This window comes from Choloepus didactylus, chromosome 1 (assembly GCF_015220235.1).
Source record: "Choloepus didactylus isolate mChoDid1 chromosome 1, mChoDid1.pri, whole genome shotgun sequence".
In the NCBI taxonomy this organism is placed as follows: Eukaryota; Metazoa; Chordata; class Mammalia; order Pilosa; family Megalonychidae; genus Choloepus; species Choloepus didactylus.
Window position 1 is genome coordinate 137,102,909 of NC_051307.1, and position 24,466 is coordinate 137,127,374.

General features: G+C 40.3%; 1 pseudogene; it reads right to left on the reverse strand.

Moving 5' to 3' along the window:
* Positions 1–1,212: 1,212 nt before the first annotated feature.
* LOC119525107 overlaps positions 1,213–24,466 on the reverse strand; it is a 40,962-nt pseudogene continuing 17,708 nt past the window's right edge.

Genomic DNA, 24,466 nt, shown 5'->3' on the forward strand with positions numbered 1-24,466 from the left:
ACAGTGACTTGAGAAGAAGCTTCCTGCTTGCCCACCTCAATTTTTTCCCAACATGTTCTTCAGTGGCCGCACCACAGGTGACTTTAACTCCTTCATGCTCTCTGTCATGCATCCTCCCCGTCATTCAAATAAATCTACAGTCCATGTACGAACAGCCTGTTTCCTACTTCCACTTACACCGTGTTTGAGGTCTCTAAGGTCTTCTCCAGGAATGTGCTAGAGCTGCCTCTGCTCCTGTAATGCATTATCAATTACAAGAACTTCACAGAGAGGAAGTATATAGGTATAAGGCTTGAAACAGAAGGGAGGGTGTAGGGTTTGGAGAAAATCTATTTGGCACAAGATGTGATAGCTGTGCTTTTTAATAGATGCTTATAGCTCTAGGTCTGTATGAGAAAGAAGTCCTTAAAGTCACTGACCTGGGCAGGATACACCTGCTAAACAGATAAGCTTCAGTGTGTTTCCAAAGATGACTACAATACCGCCCCTCCTATGTGCTTTTGCAATGTGACCTTGTTATTTTTTACATTGAGAGGTGGAGTCTGTTTCTTCCCCTTGAATACAGGTTGGCCCTGTGATCTGTTTTGACCAAAAGAATGTAGCAACATTGACACTGTGCAACTTCTGAGGCTGGTCTTAGGAGAGCTGCAGCTTATACCTTTGCCTCTTGAGCGCTCCCTCTTGGAACCCAGCCCCTATTCTGTGAGAGACCAAGTCAGGTGGAAAGGCCCATGTGGAGGAGAACCCAGTGCTCTTTTTTTTTTTTTTTTTTTTTTTTTAGTGATTCTCAAGTTTAATATATTACATACAATACTATAAAATTAAGACTGAAGTTTTACGGAAAATCCTTATTCTGGGAGAAGGAAGGTTTGAAGTTTCGTACTCCAATTCTGAGCTTTTTGACAATACAATACAATGAACCAAAGTCCCATGAAAGTACAACGAAGAGGTATACTAATTGACAAAATAGCTGTAACATCCCAAAGGCACTTCTGATGTAACATTTCTGGAAAAACATGGAGCATGTAGATCCCAAAGAAAACTCTGACATTCGTGACAGAAAGAAGTGGTGAGTGACCACTCTAAAAACATTCACTGGTGAATATTACAACTTTCCCACTATTTTGTTGTTGTTTGTGCATTATTATTGAGAACAGGGCAAGGAAAGGCACTGCTTTCTTCATACAGTTTTTCTGGACAAGTGAGGGGAATCTATACCCCTGTATCAGTACTTCATGGCTGAAAACCCTCCCTGTGATGGCTACCCATGTCGAAGGGGGTCGAGACCTCACAGCGTACTAGTAAAGTATCATCCTTAATGAAGGCTCTTTGTCTTAGGGCTTCCAGATGCATAAAAGTCACATAGCCGAAACCTTTAGGGTTCTGTGGGATTGTGGATCGCTGGAAGGCAAGCAGCTCTGGTTTGGCATCCATTATCTTTTCATGGTTTTGCCTTATAGGTGCTTCAGACTGATCAAGAATTGTAAGGTGTATTGTATCTTGGAAGGGCCAAGGGAGGTGGCTATCATAATCTCCTTGCATTGTGTGGACAAAGAGTGATACATAGTTTGCACAGCGCTGGCTGAGCAGTTGGTAACTGAAGGTGTAGGCACATGCACAGTTTGTAGTCGGGTTTGCCAGTGTAGAATCCAGGGCTATGAATGACAACAGGTCTCTCTTCTTCTTGAGATTTCAGGTGCATCCAAAAGTCGCCAATCTTCCAGATGTAAATCCCATTGCATTGCTGGGCTTCTATTTCAGCAACTTTGTCCTCAAGGGTTCGAATAGTTCATTTGAACTCACCTACATACATGCTCTGTTTCCATTTTAGCAGTGAGCTCCCAGATTTGGTGGTCTTGTCTTACAAGGGGACCCTCTAACTGCTGAAGGGTTTCTTGGAAATTGTGGACCTCTGGGTAATACCCAGAGGGAACCCGACACAGAGAGGCAGAATCATATGGAAGCATATCACGTTGCAATGTGGGAGTTAAAGCCAGGTTTAGATTTTGAAGAGCCTGGGCCAACATTCTCATGGGAGACGGTATTCTCCTGTAGGTGGCGTGCCAAGTGATTCCTCTGCATCTGAAAACCAAGCACAAGCCTTTTCATGGCAACCAGAGGTACTGAATGTGCATGGAATTGGGGCTGTAGGGCAGTCTAGATCATAATGATTAGGCGTCTGTTCTCTGATGAATATGGTATTACAGTATTCATGGATGACATTTGCCAAAGGACAGCTCTGGTCGTGGATCTCTTTGTCTTCAAATGCCATTGATATAGCACAGTTCACATAAGAAACCTGTCTCCTTGGACACTCCTTGAGAATGTGAATGTTAAGATGGCATTTTTTGGAAGGGATGTTGACATTGGGGACAATTCATAAGAGCAAACTCACAATGTACTTGATGTTCCTCTAGATGCCTTAGTTCCATCTTGTGCAAACAGCCTTCATTTGGACACTTCACCATCAGAGAAAAAATCTCTCGTTTTGCAAAGTTGTCAGGAAAAAGTTGATTTTCCAGCAGTATTTCACTTTCAACAGGGCATTTATGACCTGCATCCTTTCTGGCTGGCTGGATCCACAGCTGTTTTCACAGTTTAGCAGACTCACAGTAACTTAATTAGCAATTGCCCGCTCACGTCCGCTGGGCCGACAAAACAAGGGGGCAGGGCTCCTCCAGGCCACCCAGCTCCTCTCCAAGGAACCGGGGGAGGACTGGCAGCACGCTGTGCGCCGAAGCAGCCCGGAAGCCAGTCTCCTTGCACCAAGGACGCCGCCGCTGCATCCGCGGGCCACCGGGAGCTGGAGCCCGAGCCCGAGCAGCGGCCGTCCCACCTTCCACCTTCTCTGCTTGGTGGAACAGGCCCCAAGTGCTCTTTTGATAGCTCAGACTGATTCCCAGCACCAACTATCAGCCATGTGAGTCAGTCATCTAAGATTTTCCAACCCATTCAAGTGTCCATAAGACTGTAGCCACAGCTGACATAGCGTGACGCAGAACGATCACTTAGCTGAGGCTGGTCAACCCACAAAATTGTGAGCGATGATAAATGGTTGTTTTTGCCTGAAGACTTATTTTGGGGATGGTTTGTATGTAGCAATAGGAAACCGAAATAACAGGTGAAATTACTGTTGCAGCAATAAGCTGGGTGAAGAGTAGATTTTCTTCACAATTGCCAGAGGGTGAGAAAAAGTTAAGGTATGGAGAAGGCAAATGATAGCAAAAGGCCCATTTCATTCTTGTTTTTCTTTATGGAGAAGTAGGTGTCAAATCTTTAGTTTTAATATGTTATAGAATAGTTAAAGGAAAATGTTAATAATAGTTATTTTTGTGTATGACTGCCTATCTCGATTAAACATTTTTACAATGAATGTTTATTACTTCTGTAAAAAGATAAAATATTATTAAAAATAGTTAATGGGCTTCTCATTTAGCTTTTCTGAAAATGGAATAGTACCTTAAGGCATACTGTACCTCATACTGTGAGGAAGGCAGGGACTTTTTTTTTGTGACAGCATTAGCTTACTTATTAGAAAATCCTAATAAGGATCTCATTTGCCTGGTTTCCAATACTCAAAAATTCTTTTTATTTAGAGTGAATAGATTTAAATTGTGCTTTGTATACTTAATTACACTTTGAAATGTTAAATCCTCCTTTTGAGTCAGTCTTAGTTAGGTTGGATCAGAGACTTTGATGGGTTCAGAGAGAAGAGCCTTAGGCAGCAGGGTTTATAGTACTTTAATACAGGACCTTTTTGTTCCATTTAGTCATCTACCAGTAGTATCTTGTGTCACAGATTGCCAATAGATGTACGCGTGTCCTCTCTTCCTGGAAACACAACTAAGCTACTTTTCCAGCAGCCTGGCAGGTATGTTGGGCCCATGTGGGATGTCCCATTGATAAACTTCCGTGTTTGCCCAGTCTCCATGCTCTGTTCCAGCTCCACAGTAGCTTGGTGGTCAGATGATGAAGATGGTAGCACCATACGATGGAAAGGTCTCTGACCGATTGTGCAGAGCACACAAACACCACTACCCACCTGAAGGATCTGCAGTGGAATGTGACTTGCATGACATAGATGTAGATCTTTGTTATGTTAAGCACTGAGAACTTTTTGTTGTAGCTGTTAGCATTCCCTGGCAATTTTTATAGTTGTAAAATGCTTTACATTTACAGTATGTTTTCATAGACATCTTGTCTGATACCCATAACAGCTGTGTGATCTAGGCAGAATGAATATTCTCCCCATTTAACAGACAAGAAAAGAGAGAGGTAGATTCTTTGCGCAAACAATGTTCTATGGCTGATAAATGGCAGAGCTTGGAGGTACCTTCAAGTTTTGTCCTTTCTTGTCTGTCCCCTACTGCCTTCCTCTAACACAGATCTGGTTTCCTGTGTGAATCTCATTTTGACTCTAGTCTCTGGGGCTAAACATCACAAAGTATTGTTTTACCTTCCCCTTTTCCAAAGAAAATTACTTTCCTAAAGTAATTCCTCTTCATAAAGGCAAGGTGAATTTGGCAATCATTTCCATATGTTCCACAAGTAGGTCAAACAATAAAATGGATTGTTTACATCAGTATTTCATAAAATGTGCTGTACATAACACTAATCTTAAGAGATGGCTCATGTTAAAAAGGTTTCTGATCAAATAAGTCTGTTCACTTTTGAAGACCTTATCTCTTTTCAGAGAAAATCAATACATATTATCATGTTAAAGGCTCTGAGAAGTCCTGCAGCTAAAATACCTATTCTGTAGTGTGACACTTTTAAGTATTCTGTTTTGCAGAACATAGTTTTGGTGACTCTGGTTTAGATATTTATTTTCCTGAGTGTAGGAAATGGGGATAAAACATTTTTGCAGGTCTCCTTTGTTCCATGGCTGTATTATACTATCAGTATTTCTATTCTATTTATGTTTAATTAAATTAGTCTTCACCAAATTCCTAAGCACTCCTTCTTCCTCTTCTCTTCTTCCCCCGCCTCCTCTCTTCCTCAGCTTCCTTCTCCTAATATTATTAGCTCCCGAATCTGGTTAATCAGTGACTTCTACAGACAATAAAGCATCTGAATTTCATAGCCATATGACACAATTTATCACTTTATCCTTGGAAACAAGGTGGAGAAATGAAGGTTAAGTGGAGTATGGTGACTGACACACCATGGGGGATATCAGAATGCCTGCCTATAGTTCTAATCCCTTCAGTGATTTTAGCAGTGATTAGATGAGCACATTAACAGTAAGCTGATTGAATTTATGAATGATGTGAAGATGGAAGGGCTGGATTATACACTACATGCCAGAACCAGAATCCCTCAAAATTTCAGGACAAGGCTGAATTTAACAAGATATCATTTAACAGACTTACATTGAGATTAAGCTCTTAAATCTAGAAATTCAACTGTATAGCTAGAGGACTGGGTGACATGACTATGTAGAACCAAATATAAAAAAATCCTGGGTTTTTAATTGGATCGCACATTCAATATATAATCTTGTGACTTCCATTTAAAATGGCAAAGTAGAACACTTTAACCCTCAAAACCTACCAAAACGAAGAAATAAAAATAAAAAGACAAAGAAAAATATTCTTTATTCAATGACATAAGAAAAATGACACATCCCAAGCCTCAAAACAAGAAGCACACTGTCGCAAAATCCTGAGATGTAGGAGTCTGCTGAGAGTAGAAATATGAATCCTTGACTGGACAGGATTCATGGGTCGTGGCCTAATATCTGAGACCAGCGATGCTTCTGGAGGCAAAAGCAAGTTAAAGGAGAGGTTGAAAATGTTCCTGGAAACACTTTATTTCATGTCACTGAAAGGTAGGGAAGGTGATTGAAGGAGAAACCAGGCTGACATGCTATTTCTACAGTCTATCAGAGAAAGAGAATGCTAGAGGTGAAGGGAGAAGGTTAAAAGGAGACAATAAGATAGGAAGCAATAATTGCCAGATCAGAACCCAGATAGCCTGTCACCTAATGGTTTTACTGTGGACCTCACTGACCACTTGAAGCCCACAACAGTAAGAAGGAATGGCTCCACCACAGCAGAAATAACAGATTTGATAATTTCTGTTGAAGGCAACATTTGCAATCAGTTTGTTGAAGGCAACTGTGGTAGAATGGACCATAGCTCTCAATACACATGTCCTCCTTTAATGGAATTATACATTCACATCCTTCTGTGAATTCATGGTGGGTAGAGTGTATTTCTCATTCCTTGACTTTGGGTTAGGTTGTAACTTGCTTTGGCTGATGGAATGTTAGCAAACGTGCTGCAAGCAGAGGCTTGAAATGTGCTTCTATTGTGTGGCTAGCCATCTTATGCACCTGTGATTACTTTGAGACCAGCCTGCCCCAGGTGGCTGCTTCCTATTCACCTGGCCCCAGGGTGAGACCCAGAGAGCAGACATTGATTCCATAGGAACCATGGAGACACACCCAACTGAAGAGTGGAATTAATAATTTTAAAGCCCAATTTTACATGCATTTTGCAATTATGTGACAGTTCCTGAAAGGTAAAAATGAGCAAATAATTACTAAATTTGCTGGATTGCCTGTTGGCAACTCAGCACCTTTTTCTCTATTCTTTATTCTCCCCTGCTTGGCAGGGGTTGGAAACCTGGGAATTACTTTCCTCAGGATCATTGCAGAAAGGTTTCAGGTTAGAATTTACCAAAGTGAGGTGTGCAGTTTAGAAGGCAGAAGAGAAGCAAAGCCCATTATTACTCCTGTGTCAGAAATAGATAGATCTCAGGTTTTGGCAGATAGCAGTCATGATGGTTGCCATTGGCTTTCAGATGACCTCCTATAAGTCATCTCTTTTGGTTTTGTAGGCTGCTGATATTTTTGGTGACAGTTTGCTGTGTCCCGTACTACCTGATTTTCTGTATGACAATGGTTTAGTAAGCCTCTAATTTCCTGAATTAAAGTCCTTCCTGTTCAAAACACCCAGAGTAGTTTTCTTTATCCTGACTGAATTCTGACTGAGATATTATAAGATTAAATAATGACTACAAAATTCTTGTGTCTTGATTTCCAGGAGTCTATGAGAAATACCACACAATGGGTTGGCTTAACAACAGGAATTTATTGGCTCATGGTTTCAGAGGCTTGAAAGCTTGCTTCTTCCCAGGTGGGCAGTGCTCCGGCTAGCTGGCAATCCTTGGGGTTCCTTGGCTTTCCCTGTCACATGGTGATGCCCTCTCCTTTCTCTTCTAGGTTCCTGCAGAGGTCTGATTTCTGACTCCTCCCTGTGGCTTTCTTTTCTACTATGTCTGAATTTCCTCTGCTTATAAAGGACTCCACTAATCTGGATTAAGGCCCGACCTAATTCAGTTGGGCCACACCTTAACTAAAATAACATCTTCAAGAGATCCCGTTTACAATGGCTTCACATCCACAAGAATGTGGATCAAGACCAAGGACTGTTTAAATTGGGGGACGTAATTCAATCTACTACACCTTGGTCCATGTTCTTATGTAAATTTCAGTGGATACTTGATGTTTTTAGAGGCTCAGCAGCCATCTTCCCTACTAACAGCACTTTGATATCCTTTTGGGGACTGCTCTTTCCTCCATTTTGTGTAGTTTGGTTGGGATGTAAATTAGTGGTCCTGCTCTTCCACTCTGCAAGCTGAAGGAAAACTCGGGACTTTTCTTCCCCCAGATTCTTCCTGCCACCACTTGATACAGATCTGGTGTGGGCCTGTGACCTAAGCTCAGCTATCAGATTTTCTCTATGGACTTTGAATATTGAAGTGAGTAATTAAAGGTCCAATAAATTGTTGAAATTCATTTTTTTCCCCCGATGGTGGTGTTCCTAGAAGGCTGCATAGCCATTCCTTTTCCCGAGACTCTTTAGAACTTCTTGGTTCCTGTATATTTTTAACTGTTTCCTCAGCCTTCTTTTAGACCCTGTGAGCTTTTCCATACCATTACAGTGGCATCCATTTTTGCTTTTCTCCAAAGATGGATTCTTTTACTTGCAATCAAAGAAGTCTCATATAAGCATAATCTGGGAATTGCCTAAAATAAGTTTTTAATGCCCTATGGCACTTAAAAAATATTTCTAGAGCACCAAACATTCTAGAAAAATACTTCTCTAAATTATTTCATCAAAGGGAGGAATAAAATATTTATTTATTCATAATCACATTTCTCCTTCTGATCCCATTCTTATAATATTGGTAAAACTCTAGCCAGTTTAGTGATCTAAATTAAATTCAAACCCAGTAATCTAAACTTAATAAAATGTGCTATCACTGCTCTTAGGAATGGCAGGGGATTCTGCAAAGTACAAGAGAATGTATTTTATCTTTACAGTTAGTGGTCTAACTATTAGTGAGACCCCAATCCTGATAATTAATGTCTGGCAATGCCACAGGTGAATTATGAAGGCCCCATTTCACACACAGGGGTAAAAGAAAAATCCCACTATAAACCCATTAAAAATGCACAGGCTGCAAAGAGTATAGGTTAATAAAGTGCTCAATAAATAAATTAAGATCCTGGCCATAAATTAATGTGTTCTGTCAACATCAGATTTGTTAACCACAGTATGATAGAGAAGGTTTTTAGATTGAATTAGTGCTGTGGCTGAATTTATAGTAGGGAGAAGAGAGTGATAGGACAACACTCCTGAATGGTGGAAGTTACTTCAGTGAGATAGAACTTGTGCAGTTTTGAAGAGTAAAGTGTATCAGTCAGGATGGATTAGGTTATGCTGCTGTAATAAAAAAAAATTAATAAATCTCCAAGTCTTGGTGGCATAAAACAACAAAGGATTATTTCTCTCATATATTGCATGTCTATTGCTGATCATTGTTTTCCTTATTTCTGGACCCAGGCTGATACAATAATAATCTTCTGGGGTGTTCAGTTTTCATAGCAGAGGTAAAGTGAAATCTCTAGAGAGTCTGGCATGGTAATTAAATGCACAACTCAGAAGTGGCACGTGTTTGCAAGTCATTGGCCAGAACTAGTCACTGGCTCCACCTAGCAGAATGGGATCCAGGAAGTATAATCCTACCATGTGCTTGGAAGTTAGGCCAAAATAGTTGAGCAATAGATTGATTACCACAGGAGGAACAATGATAGGCAGCTTAATCTGAAATGACTTTAAGAATTTCTGGCTTTAATCTAAAGGTTTCAGAATATTAACTCCTGACGACAAGTTGATTAACCTGAAATTGGTGCCAGGTAGGTAGAGTACAAGAAGGCTCTTCTTACAAACTTTTCTTTTTTACGTCCTAGTAATCACTCATGTGTCATCCTTTTCTCTCAAAAATATCTTAACTACTTTCCATACAGAATTTTAAAAATAAAGCTGATAACCTTAGGTGGTACAACTCAACATCTTTGTATTTTGGGGAATTGAGGGTAGTAAGGAAACTGTTTAAAAGCTCCTTATAAATATTAAACATAAACCTAAGAGCAGTTAATTTGTTCTGTGTCTTCTTTAGATTCTGGTACTGTGGATGGTGTTTAGATTTTTTTTTTAATCAACTCAGGACACTTGAAATCATTTGAATAATACAGTGTTTTTTCAGGTCTCTGGTTTTATTTCTACTTAGACTCCTCTGCCCCCATCCCTCCATTCCCCTTTAATTTTATTTATTTTTATCCCCAGAGAGGAGAATGTTGACAAACCCTGAGGCGCACTTCTGGTTATTAGGCTGTAGATAGTCTCTAGCAAAAAGCCACTTGAAAAGAGCTCTTGGTAACTTTCCTCAGAACAGCAGCAACAGAAGGGTTTGCATGGCAATATTACATTTCACTCTTGGTTCTTTGAGTGTGAGAGCAAACCAGCTTTCTAAAGTTGTCATTAAAGTTCATGAAAGGCGTGGTGCCATTTTTTAGACACCTAGACCGAAATAAGCATTAAGAAATGCACTGGATTTTAACCTGAAAGTCTATACACTTAAGGAAAGAGAGAGAATACATTACAGAGCAGGGTAATAAACAGAATAATTCATGATTCTCTAGGGGCATTGGGCTTTTTTTTTCCAGGGGCAAAAGAACAGGAACAGAATGCCTCAGAACTCCTCGAGGGAAGAATGTATGGTGTAGCTAATCCTCCTGGGAACAACTCCTACTTTATTCAATGGGAAATTGTATTTTTTATTCAACATCTGTTTTATCACTTTTCTCCCGTTAATCATCTCTTTTTCAACATTGTAGACCCTTTAATCATAACCCAAACGTGGAAAAACAATTGCTGGTGGTCAGTGATTTGTATCCTCTCTGTCTTCATCAGCAGAGGGAAATTAATAATAAAATAGCTCATGGAGGCATTAGGACATTATTGCAACTGGTTACTGGGTGCTCTGAGGGCTCAAATGCATCACTGTGCAGCCAAAAGTGAGCTTTTGATATTTTGAAACTCTTTTTAGTGTATATAGGGCAAAGATTTCTGTAGATTTCCTGACAGAGTTTCATTCTTATCCTTTGGAACAAGAGTGTAAATTGGTGAAGAATAATGGTCATATTAGTGATAGCTGCCATTGATTCAACACTTAGTAACAGACACTCGACTAAAATGCTTTTCTTCTGTTACTTTTAATTCTTTGTGAGGACTGTTTAATTACTCCCAATTTACAGATGATAAAACTGAGACTTAAAAGAATTAGGTAACTTGCCCTGAGTCATGCAGCTAGTCAGATTCTGGTCTGCCTGACCCCAAAGTTGCGCTCTTTCCTCTAATCTTATTCTTGTGTTGCTTTGGAACTACCAAAATAGAGTTTTATGTGTGGACATCAGGTTCCTGAGAAAAGATAGAATAATTAAGCCAACATCAGTCTTTTTGTTCATAAGTTATTATGACACAGTCACCTAAAGGAAAGTGCCTGGGTTCAGTGTCAGAAGTGGGATTCTAACACCTGCTTTACCCACCAGCCACTAGAGCAAGGTAGTGATCCTTTCTGGAAGGGACATCAGTGTTCTCACCAGAAAAATGGGACTAATGACTCTCCTGTCTGAGTTTGCTAGGACTGCTATAACAAATATCACACACTGGTTGGCTTAAAAAACAGGAATTTATTGGCTCACAGTTTTGTAGGCTTGGAAGTACAAAATCAAGGTGTTGGAAAAGCCATGCTTTCTCCAAGCCTGCAATATTCTAGTGATGACCTTCCGGCAGTACTTCCAGTACATGGTACTCCTCGTCTGGTTCCTCTTCCTGTGCCTGATTTCCTTTGATTATAATTACTTCAGCCATATTGGATTGAGACCCACTCTCATTCAGTTTGGCCACACCTTAATTAAAACATCTCCAGAAGTCCTATTTACAGAGGGTTCACACCCACAGCTTCAGGAGTTAGGACTTGATTATGTCTTTTGTGGGGAGCATGATTCAATCCCCAATGCCATCTATATCACAGGAGCAAACAAGGGAAAGTCTATGAAAATATTTGAGAAGAACAAATTGCTACATAAATGGAAGGTCTTAAATTTTCAAATGCTAATTTGTTAAGGTAGATAAGCAGTGCCTAACTAGAAGTTTCAGAATTATCCTCTATTTTATGTTGATTCAAATCAACCAACCAACTGACCAACCAACAAAGTACAAACTGCCAGCAACAACCTATGGAAAGAAGATAGTCTCAACTGGCTGCCTTTCTGACTCCGGCTGGCTCTAGATCACCATTTTTCAGTTTCTTTACCCAGACTAGTTATAATCTCCCAAATTTAATCTTCCAGTTTCAATCTTTTCTTTTGGCATCAAAAGGCTCTTTGACCCTTTTGAACTCTGGGTGCCTTGTGAACACTTTTGGCTGTAGCTGTGTCTTACTGGGTAAAAATGGTCAGCATCAGTTTTCCCTTGCTGTTCTTTTTTTTTTTAATTTACGGTATTATTTTTTATTGAGATTGCTCACATACCATACAACTATCCAGATATCCAAAGTGTACAACCAATTGTCCATGGTGACATCATACAGCTGTGCATCCATCACAATTAATTTTTTTGCAATTTTTAGAACATTTTCATTACTCCAGAAAAGAAATAAAGACAAAAAAGGAAACTCAAATCCTCCCATACCCCTAACCACCCCCCTCGATTATTGATTCATAGTTTGGTATAGTACATTTGTTACTGTTGATGAAAGAATGTTAAAATACTACTAACTGTAGTATATAGTTTGCAATAAGTATGTTTTTTCCTATATGAGCCTCTATTATTAGCTTCTAGTTATAGTGTCATGCATTTGTTCTAGTTTGTGAGAGGGATTTCTAATATTTGTACAGTTAATCATGGACATTGTCCACCACAAGATTCACTGTTTTATACATTCCCATCTTTTAACCTCCAACTTCCCTTCTGGTGGCATACGTGAGTCTGAGCTTCCCCTTTCCACCATATTCACACACCATTCAGCACTGTTAGTTATTCTCACAGTGTGCTACCATCACCTCTGTCCATTTCCAAATGTTTAAGTTCACCGTAGTTGAACATTCTGCTCATAATAAGCAACTGCTCCCCATTCTTTAGCCTCGTTCTGTACCCTGGTAACTTATATTTCATGTCTATGAGTTTACATATTATAATTAGTTCATATTAGTGAGACTCTGCAATGTTTGTTCTTATGTGTCTGTCTTATTTCACTCAATATAGTGCCCTCAAGGTTTCTTCATCAATCCATTTTTTTTGACAGTTTTGTTCACACATCATACATTCTGTCCTAAGTAAACATTTGATGGTTCCCTGTATAGCATGTATTTATGTATTCAGCACCATCGCCACTATCTATATAAGGACATCTCCATTTTTTTCACAAAGAAGGAGGAAGAGTCAAAGAAGGTAGAGAGATAAAAGAAAAAGAAAAAAGAGAGAGAGAAAAGAAACATGGCAGCTAGAAAGTAACAAAATCAAAGATAGCATTAATCTAAAGTAGAATAAAGAGTCAGAAAGCATCACCAATGCCAGGAGTCCCATACCCTTCCCTATGCCCCCCCCATATGCATTTAGCTTTGGTATATTGCCTTTGTTATATTAGAGGTAGCATAATAGAACGTTTCTGTTAATTATAGTCTCTAGTTTGCATTGATTGTATCCCCCCCAATCCCACCCTATTTTTAACACCTTGCAATATTGACATTTATTTGTTCTACCTCATGTAACAACATATTTTGTACCTTTTATTATAATTTTTGAGCACCCTAGGTTCCACTGAGTTATACAGTCCAAGTCTTTATCTTTTGTCTTTCGTTCTGGTGTCCCACATGGTCATAATCTTCCTCTTTCAACCATACTCACAGTCATCTTTGTTCAGTGTACTTATATTGCTGTGCTACTATCTCCCAAAATTGTTTTCCAAACCTCTCACTCCTGTCTTTTCCTTTCTGTCTGCAGTGCTTCCTTTAGTGTTTCCTGTAGAGCAGGTATCTTGTTCACAAACTCTGTCATTGTCTGTCAGAGAATATTTTAAACTCTCCCTCATATTTGAAGGACAGTTTTGCTGGATATGGGATCCTTGGTTGGTGGTTTTTCTCTTTCAGGATCTTAAATATATCACCCCACTTCCTTCTTGCCTCCATGGTTTCTACTGAGAAATCCACACATAGTCTTATCAAGCTTCCTTTGTATGTGATGGATTGCTTTTTTCTTGCTGCTTTTAGGATTCTCTCTTTGACATTTGATAATCTGATTATTAAGTGTCTTGGCATAGGCCTATTCAGATCTATTCTGTTTGGGGTATGCTGCGCTTCTTGAATCTGTAATTTTATGTCTTTCATAAGAGATGGGAAATTTTTATTGATTATTTCCTCTGTTATTGCTTCTGCTGCTTTTCTCTTCTCTTCTCCTTCTTGGACACCAATGACATGTACATTCCTGCATTTCGTTTTGTCCTTACATTCCTGGAGATGTTGCTCATATATTTTCATTCTTTTCTCTGTCTGTTCTTTTGTGTGTAGGCTTTCAGGTGTCTTGCTTTCCAGGTCCTGAGTGTTTTATTCTGCCTTTTGAGATCTGCTGTTGTATGTCTCCATTTTGTCTTTCATCTCTTGTGTTGTGCCTTTCATTTCCATAGATTCTGCCCATTGTTTTTTTGAACTTTCGATATGCCCAGAGTTTTCATTATACACTTCATCTCTTTTACCATATCTTCCCTAAACATTTTGCATTGATTTAGCATTTGTTATTTAAATTCCTGTATCTTAGTTGAAATGTAACTTTGTTCCTTTGACTGGGCCACAACTTCATTTTTTTTAGTGTAGGTTGTAGTTTTCTGTTGTCTAGGCTTCTGATTTCCTTGGTTACCTCAATCAGGTTTTCCCAGACCAGAATGGGCTCAGGTCCCAGGAGGAAGCAGTATTCAGTATTCAGTTTCCCTGAGGATGTGTCTTAGAAGATTGATATACCCTTGAGGCCTCAAGTCACTGTGCTTTTCTGCCCAGCAGGTGGCACCTGTCAACCTGTAGCTCCCAACTGGTGTAAGGAGGTGTGGCCCATAGCTGTTTTCCCCCAGGCTCTGGGGTCTGGGTCTGAATGGAAGGTGGGTAGTAGAGCTTGGCACTACCTTTTTTCTCTTAGGGAAGATACACCCCCATTAGCATTTGAATAGTCTCTCTGCCTGTGCTATCTCTACCCTTGTCTGGGTCAGAGTACTGGGAACTGAAAATGGCTGAGGCTTTCTCCACTGAGCTGAAAAAGGGACAGAAAGCCCTCTTCAGGGCCAATCCATGGCCACCCTCCAGCTCTCCAAGGTCAGTTGTCACCAAAAGCCTCTGTCTGCTTGTTGGGGATTCATATCTTGTATTGAGCAGTCCATGCTTGTTAATTAAAACCCCAGTTGGAGCTCAGCTGAGCTATATTCACTTGCTGGAAGATTACTGCTCTCTAGCACCATGAGGCTTTGCAGTTTGGGCTGTGGGGTGGGGGTGGGGAGGGATGTTGTTCTACCGGCTTGGATCCACAGTTTTTACTTACAGACTTTATGCTGCAATATTGGGCATTTCTCCCAGTTCAGGTCGGTGTCTGATGAGTGGACAGTCATGTTTGTCCCCCTGCAGTTATTCCAGATTGTTTGCTAATTGTTCCTGGTTGTTTATTAGTTGTTCCAGGGGGACAAACTTGCTTCCACTTCTCTCTATGCTGCCATCTTCTTCCTCTTCTCCCCCTTGCTGTTTTTTTGCTTATGATAAATGGAATCTTCTAGCATTTTCTTGAGTTATTAAAAAATAGCCCTTTGTCTGGTGAATGAACTTCTCTCTGAGAAGATATGTCCCTCCATCACATGACATTCAAGGCACTCTCTGGTCTGGCCCTTTTGAAATCATCATCTGCCATTTCCTCCTTCTCACTTTACACCCCAAGAACACTGAATCACCTTTGTTCTCCACAACCACTGCACTGCTTTTGTCTCTATGCCTTTGCCCAGGTTTTTTCCTCTTCCTAGAGGGCCTACTTTCCCCATCATGTGCCCCTTCTTTCTCTGGCTTACTCCAGGTCATCCATAAGGATTTTGTTAAGAATCATCTCTCTCAGGAAGTTGCTTTTGATCTCCCAGTTTCTCCATGCCCCTATAGCTCTCTCAACATATTTCTCCCATATTTGCTCCAATATTGCATTAAAATAATCTCTTTACTATTCTTTATCCCCCTGTCCAAACTGCATATTCCCTCACAGAGGATAACATTATTTCCTCATCCTGTGCTTCTAACATAGTACATGACATACAGTAAGTGCTAACAATGTAAAATGAATAAATTTTTCTGTTTGAGTTTGTATGTTGTAATTTGAAAAAATTTTTCTTTTGAATGATAGTTTTGGGATGCTCATATATCCAGCCAGTGAAAAGATTTCTGTAAAGGCAGTAATTTTCAGTCGTTTTTCCCCCTTCAGAGGCATCCCCTCATCCCCTGCTAAAGAAAGGATTATTATAAATGTCTTCATGAGTTGGGGAGATATGGAAGTACAGACCTTTGAAATTATCTAATTAAAAATCATATAATCATAGACATCTATTCAGGTAGAGTCTAGAACTAGGCTTTCTTTGAAACTGAGAAAATGTGATCTTGTTCTGACTTTGAGTTTGTCAGTTATGGGCCAGAGGATGGGGCACATAAGGCTAAAAGAACCTACATGGTCCTCCTGAAGTCCTGACCCCCGGGAAGATTCAACAACCAGGGTCTTTATATTTCTGTTACAAATTACGACTGTGTCTAAGCCAAGTGCTTATCTTCTCTTTCCTATTTACTTCTAAATATGCCAAAATTTTCTTCCTCTCACAATTTGGACTCATAAATTATCCTTTCGATTTTCTTGGGTTTAAGGCTGTAGGGGGAATTAAAAACCCAAAATGATTATTTGGATAAGTAAGCCTCCTTTTGGCTGACCTCAGACATAATTGAAATGAAAGTGCTGGTTTGCAAGGAAGTCTGGAAAGAGGTGGCTAATTGCTTTGACTCCTCACTCTGCTTGGCGTCCGGGAAGACACAGTCTAAATTATCTGTGTTAGACGTTCATCCCTCCCTTTCCTTGCTCTTTGAATTTTGCTTCTGGTTCTGTGCTAAAGCTGCCTGCCTCCTCCCTTCTCCCAAGCCATATTTCACATTCAACTACACTTTTCTTCGCTGCCTTTAAAATTTTTGGTAATCAGATGATGAGTTTATTGTCCTGATTTATGTTTTAGAAGTGATTTTTCATAAATATCCCAAATGAGATCTGTTTGGCCCCTGCTTCAGCCCAGATGCTGGTTAGATCTGGCAGAGCAATTGATTTAATCCTATACATTTTCATAATTGCTAGGAATCAGTTTTCCCTTTATTCTAACATTACAGATTTGTAACAATATGTGAACCAGGCTTGATGCTTGCCTTCTCTGCTTTCATGTTGGTATGGCCTTAATAAACATTTAGTAGTTTCCTGCAAAAGCAGCACATACATTTGGATGTTAGGCTTTCATTCTGTTTTCTGTTTTTAGTAAGTGAATTGGGTTAATGGTGGGGTGGGGGTTGGGGGATGGGGGATTATTTTTTAAAAAAAGGTATAGGGAAACAAGAATATGTATTTTTTTATTGTGCCTTTTCATTGTTGGTATGCATCCAACTGTCTTTCTTTCCATCAGTGAAACCCTCTGTAAGATTCCATTTTGGGTGAAGGTTCATCATGAGCCTTATTAGGAATTTTCCAGGATATTCAGGCAAAACCAACATATGCCTAATGTTAAATCAGACAATTATTTCAACTCTCAAGCCCATTTTTTAGATGCAATTTTATTGAGATATATTCACATATCAGAGAATCATCCAAAGTGTACAATCAGCGGTTCATGTTATCATCATATAATTGTGCAATCATCACCACAGTCACTTTATGAACATTTTCATTACTCTAAAAAAAAAAGAATAAAATAAAATAAAAAAGAACACCCAAAACATCCCATACCCCTTATCCCCTCCTATTATTTATTTATTTTTTGTCCTTAATTTCTTACTTATCTGTACAGACACCGGAAAAAGGGAGTGTCATTTGCAAGGTTTTCATAATTACATAGTCACACAGTAAAAGCTATATAGTTATATAATCATCTTCAAGAATCAAGGCTACTGGGTTACAGTTCAACAGTTTCAGGTATTTCCTTCTAGCTATTCTAATACACCAGAAACTAAAAAGGGATATTTATATAATGCATAAGAATCTCAAGTCCATTTTGAGTAAGCTTGGTAATGAGGGCAAAGATGGATTCTTATACCAAATTTTATCCTGAATTGAGTAGTCCAAGCCCTGAACTTGCAGAAAGAAGACCCAGATTGCATCTTTGCTCTATTATTCATTTCTGTGAGAACTTAGACAAATACTTGGATGGCTTTGAGTCTGAGTTTCTTATCTGTAAAATGAAATTCATATTTCTTACCTCTGGGTTATTCTGAAGATTAAAATGAGGTAAGTCAAATACATAGTGGTTCTTAACACACTGCTTCTTGAATGGGTATTCAGAAATATTAATTCCCCCCATCTCGTTTGCCTCCTGTAGTGATGTGGCAACCCTCCTTGATGGGGATAATATTGGCTTAACACATTGTTCACAATTCCTGTAGATTGAGGGGGATAATGGTGATGCCATGGAAACATGCTCATTTCTGGGAGGCAAAACCATACTTTGAAACATGCTGTGTGCTGGTTTTCTTCTCCAAATGGCAAGTCCTCTGAAGGCTAGTCTGTGAATTGACCTGAAAAGTCACCCTGAAAAACCAACTTGCAGTGTTAAATAAATACATTCTTTTAGGACTGGAAAGCATTTCAGATAGCTTAGCCCAAACCCCTCATCTCAGCTGGGAAAATTTGGGGCCACGGAGGTGACATGACTTGCTCAAGGCCACATAGCTAGTTGGTTATATCTGTTCATCAGCTAGGGTACTTTGTTGCAAACAGCAGAATTACCTCTAGGCAGTTTAAATAGAAGGGGAATTTTCTAAATAACATTGGGTGGCAGGTAGAGATTCCGGAAGGCCAGAGAATCAGGCTTGGAGGCTGTACAACCAGGAGCCATTTCCAAATTACACTTGTGGAAGGCTCCACCGAAGAGCTGCTGCTACCACCACTGGGCACAGGCACTGATCTTACCACACACCATGCCACTGCCATCTCAGAGACGATACCTTTTTATAGATGAGCAAACTGATTCTCGGAAAGGTTAACGATTTGCCCAAGGTAAGTTGCCGACTTCTGTCTGTGTCTCTAAAAACTGTAAAACTGTGATCTGCCCTACCCCCTTCCCCCCCACACTGTCACACTGCCTCTCAAGAGTCCCCTAGAAAGAGGCCTGTTCAAATGCGGACTGAGGGAAGGAGCCACATTGAAAATCGCATTTCATCTGGATCTTGAAGGAAGAGCAAGAGGTCACCAAAGGTGAGGCTGAGGGGGGAGGGAGCTATTTGGAGCAGAGAAAATAGTATAGAGGCACAAAGCTTGTATTCTAGACTAAAAAGCTGAGGCCCTCCCCTAGGCAATGGGAATTAATAGCCAGGAAAATGATATGATCACCTCTGTATTTTAAGTTGGTATTTTTCTTAATAGCCAAATGAAATAAAGCCCAGGACTATATCTAGATCATGGATTAGAGATTCTAAGCCTCTGATACAGAAACAATGTCCTGATATGCCATTAGCTGGTTGTGCACTCTGTATTACCTTTTCCTGTGGTGGGAAACTACTTTGCTCTACTCCCACTCCTTGGCCTCCACCAGCCCCCTTGAACATCACTACCTGTGTGTAAGATGGAAGCCAACTAAGAGAACAGAACTTAGAAGAACAGTGGGGTGAAGCCTTCCTAGTGTCTTACCACAATTATTAGTTAATGCATTTGCCAACACAGGCATGCTTTTTTTTTAATCTCAAAGTACAATATTCTTCTTGAGTTTGACGTATTAACATTCTTAAAAACAACATGTGATCATTAAAAGGAAAAAAATGAACTTAGCCTGTTATGAGCTCTTAGCCAGTGCAGCAGGCCCATGAAGTGCCGGTAGAATGGATCTTTACCATTTGGACTCTTTTGGCTCATCAAAGTCTGCTCTACACTGACTTTATGCTCCTCTCATCACTCCTAGGGGCTAGGTCAGCATCCATGTCTGCCTTAATGTTCTGGATATGGAATATCCTGGCTTACTTTTAAATGTGTCAGCTTTTTACTGACATCTCAGGGGCTTCAAGACAATGTGCCAAGCTTCATGGACAATCCATAGTTCTTACTTATTTACCCTGGTCTTACTCTGTGGTTGATAACTTTTTTCCCCCTTCAAAGTGTAGAAGAGATGGATATAGCAAAACCAAAACACTTTTAGCTACTTCAGAAAACAGTAAGGCTGCAACAGTGAATCTTCAGTACAGAACTAGGTTTCAGATTCTGTACCCAACAAAGTCACTAATGTGATAATTTTCCCATGACTTAGTTTGCAGTATATGTAGACTCAGCACACTTGTGTTGAAAATTTATTCTAAGAGTAAAAGGACTGAGGAAAATACTTGAAATTGCCTTGATCATTCTGATTCTCTCTTCAGATACATTTCCCTCATATAGCTGCCTTGGACTTCATCTCTGAGAGAACATAATGACCAAGTCCTCAGCTCACAGGTCTCCCTCCCCCATGGTTTTCTCTTCCTTTTCTGCTGGACCTATTTGGGTGTAGGCAGCATTAGGTGCACAGCTCCATTTTCACTCCTGTGTCCTTCTCTATAGAAAAATGCAGGAACCTGGATGTTCCTCTGCAGTGGCTCTGGGTTTCTCACTAAGAGGCTTGAAGCTTGGAGTTCTGAGAATGATGGGCTCCTGTGGAGACTGGAGGAAAGATGTCCTCCCTGAAGAGATAGTGCTACTACACTGGGCCACTAGCTAGAGCACTCTGTGCACGGTGGCAGAGTAGCAGAGTGGCCTTGGCTGGAACTTAGTGAACTTGGGGTCTAGACTCAGCTCTGCTATTCATGAACTCTGTGGTAGGAGGTGGTGGTGGGGTGTCTTACTTATCCTTTCTGGACCTTACTTTCCTCGTTCATATTGACAATATCTAATATACATCTGGCACATTATATGCAAAAATCTTGAAAACAAAATCCTATTTCATCCCTGTGGAAGTAGGTGGATTCAGTCTCATTTTCTTCATCCAATAAATTAAGAAAGTCTTAAAAAAAGAAAGTCTTTTGTCTTGGCCAAGGTTATGTGATTATTGAGGCAGAATCAAAAATTTGAAACTGGGCCACCTACTTTTCCCATTATTCCATTCATTCATCCAAAAACTATTTATTGAGCATCTACTATTTGTGTGAGGCACTGAGAACAATATCAAGAAACATTAGGAGTGGCTCTACCCATGAAGAGCTTACAGATAGGAAACACATCAGGCTGCCTCTATAAAATGATAAGGTGCATTAAGTCCATGGTTCACAAATTTTCCTGGTCATAAAAATTCCTTGGGGTGTTTGCTAAACACACAAATTCCAGGGCCCTGTCCCAGTCTTACTGAATCACTCTCTAGGGAAAGGGACCTTGAAGTTCATATGTTTAACATGGTTCACCCAGTGATTCTCATCATCAAACAAGTTTGAGAAACGCTGGGCTAAACGAGCCACAAAGTCTGTTCTTGTAACGCAGCGTGTCTCATCTCTGGCTCCCCTGAATCATTGAGGGAATCCTTACAACTACCACTGCCTGGCCCCATCTCTAGAGACTGTGATCTCTAATTGGTGATTCCAATGCATTGCCATGGTTGAGGGCCACCATTTGTAGCCCATCATTCAAGGACTCAAATCCATTTCAAGCAATCGCTTTCTCTGAGATTAAGGAAAGCACTCTATCCTGAATTACCACCAGGATGTGAATGTTGAAAGATATTGGGAGTGTTGTGGTTTGTAAAACATACCTGATTCTTATTTAATTAATTAAAAGAAGTTTTCCACACCTTATGAACCAGCCTATAAATGCTTTTTGGAATCTTCCAGCTTGTAGTAATTACTCTCCTTGATTTCATTTGATCAACTACAGGACCACAGGATTTTTAGATTTTATTTATGCCACAAATCTTCACAATCATTGATCCGAAGAACACTCAGTCTATTTCTGGATAAGTATTACTGTAGTAAGGGATATGGCTATTAGGAAAGGGAATATCTTGCCTTTCCTTCTTTCAAATCCAGAAGGAGCCTGCTAGGGAATGGGCATACAATATTTCATCTTAGTGTGTCTTGAGGGTAATTTGTAAGCCCAATTTCATCAATAAAGTCACCTGTCCAGTGACTGCAGCTCTCACCTGTTGACATCTGATCTGCAAGTGACTCCCTGAGGTCATAGGGACCAACCTGCACCTGGCTAAGCTGCCAGGTGCTCCTGGAAATGGCTGGGTCTTGCCAGTAACACATTTGCTCTGGAATGTTAATCAGTTTTCACAGAGCTCAACATTTTGATGTCCTGGTCCCAGTTAAGTACTTGGAAATCATAGTGCAAGCCCCTCAGGTTGGAATGGGAAGCAAGGCAGGAGCTCTGAGATGCTTTTGGACTGTTGTTGATGTGCACCTCTCTGATTTAGTGCTATTTCCTCCAAGTCTCCAAGGTTCTGTGATGCCTCCTTCCCATCCTCTGGAGATGAATACAATTGCCCGACTTTCCCCTTCTTCCTCTGTTTATGTGTTTATGGGTAGGCCAAGCTAGATCTGGTATGACTTGTCCCCTCTTTTCTCTCCATTGATATCAATACCAATAGCTCTTAACCTGGCCTTGATAGTGGTAAGCATGTGTCCTAAAAGATTTTAAAATCTTGTCTCTTTTAGGTTGGGAAGGAACTGAGGTAGTTAAGACTGAAAAGTCACTATGTAGACTTATATAATACGAATGCTTGTCGGTTGCTAAGTAAGTAGTCTAGCACATGATTTTCTGTTTAATTTAAGGGTTAGGGCACTATAAACCTTGAAGCTTTTCAAGATTAAGCAGCATAGGGCATAATGATGTGCTATGAGCTCAAGGCTCCAGTTATTGTATTCAACCACATTTTACTGAAATGAGATTTCCTTGCTGGAGTTTCATTTGGGGGCTGGTAAGTGAAGGGTGCATGGCAGATGCAATGATTAAGATTTCATTTCCTAGTTGATGCTACCACAGTGATCACAGCACCAGCAGGGAAAACTCGTATTTGCTGGCAGGGTTAAATGATGAGTAGTTCTGAGTTTAATACAAAGAATAAAAACAGAAAGAAATCACCACCATCACCACCACCACCATCACAAAGACTCATCTAGGTTGATTAAGGAAACTGTCATCAGCATCTCTGAAGGTAATGCCCTTATGCTAGTGTTTTCCTACCCCTTGTTTCAAGATGCCTACCTTTCCTTCTATTCATTCATTCATTCATTCATTCATTGAGTGCCTTCTGTTTTAGATGGAGATTCAGTAGTGAACAAACAGCAAAGTTCTTGCTCTCGTGGAGAAAGAAATACAACTTTTAAAAGAAGAAACAAATATGTCTGATTGTGACAGGCACTATGAAGAACAAAGTAAGGGTGATGATAGAAAATGATGCAGGAAGTGATCTTATAAAGGTCAGGGAAGGCCTCTCTGAAGAGGTTACATTTAAGCAGAGGCCTGAAGGAAGTGAGGGAATACATCTTGCAGACACCTGGGGAGAGAGTGTTCCAGGTTGAGGAAATAGTACAGCACAAGGAGTTGGGGTGGGACCATCATTGGCATGCTAGGAATAGGAAGGAGGCCAGAGTAGCTGGACTGTAGCAGGCAAGGGATGGAGTGTGGTAAAATTTAAGGTTAGAGAGGGAAAGATTGTACCTTTGGGAGGTTTTGAATAGATGGGTGACATGATATTTCTTATGTTTTAAAATGATTATTCTGGCTGTTATGTGTGATTAAGGGTGGAAGGCAGAAGATCCATAGGAAGGTATTGCAATCATCTAGGTGAGAGACGATGGCAGCTTGGATACTCTGATTTGGTAAAGGTGGTAAAGACTAGTTGGATTCTGGATATATTCCAAAGCTAGAGCTGACAAGGTTGGTAGGATTTGGATTGGATGTGGGGACATGAGAAAGAATGGAGGTAAGGATGATGCCAGGTGTTTCTATTCCTCTGGAAAAGAATGTAATTGACACTTATTGTGATGGCAAGATGAGGTAGAGCATATTTGTGTGTGAGTGTGTGTGTGTGTGTATGTTGTTTGGTTTTAGACATGATAAATTTGAGATTCCTAAGAAATGTCCAAGTGAAGATACTGAGTATAAGTTGGAAAAATGTGTATGGAATTCAGAGTGGAGTTTAAAGATAGAGGTATAGATTTGGGGGTGGCCAGTATAAAGATGGATATTTAAACTCATGGGACCAGATAAGATCATCCAGGGTGTAGGTGAGGATAGAGAAGAAACATCCAAGGCTTTTCTGTGGGACACTCTGACACTTAGAGGTCAATGAGATGAGGAGAAACAAGTTGAGGGACCTGAGAAGAGCTGCTGAGTGTGGCAGGAGAACCAAGAGAGAAAGGGTCTCAGAAACCAAGAAAAGAGGACAGGGGGCAGGATCCAACCTGTCAAGTGTTACTGGGAGTAAGAAGCACACTGATAAATTCCCAATGAATTTGGCAATGTGGAGGTCATCAGAGACCCTGACAAGAGCAGTTTCATTGTCAGGTGGGGAAGGAGCCTTATTGAAGTGGTTCTGAGAAAGAGAAGAAAGGAAGTGGAGATAGTGAGTATGGGCAGTTCTTTTGAATAAGTTTTGTTGTAAAGGAGAGGAGACACATTGGTTAGCAACTGGAAGGGTTGTTTGTATGGTTAATGGGAAGCTTTTTTTCGACAAACGTTGAGCACCTACTGCAGGCCAATCACCAGTTGTGCCCCCATGAAGCCTGCAGTGACGATGGTGGCCGAGTGAGCACATTTGTCTTGATGGCACACAGTTAAGTGCTGTAAAGAAAGAGGCAGGCCCAAAAGTCTGCTGCAGCTATACCTGGGGCTGCCAACTAGGTCTA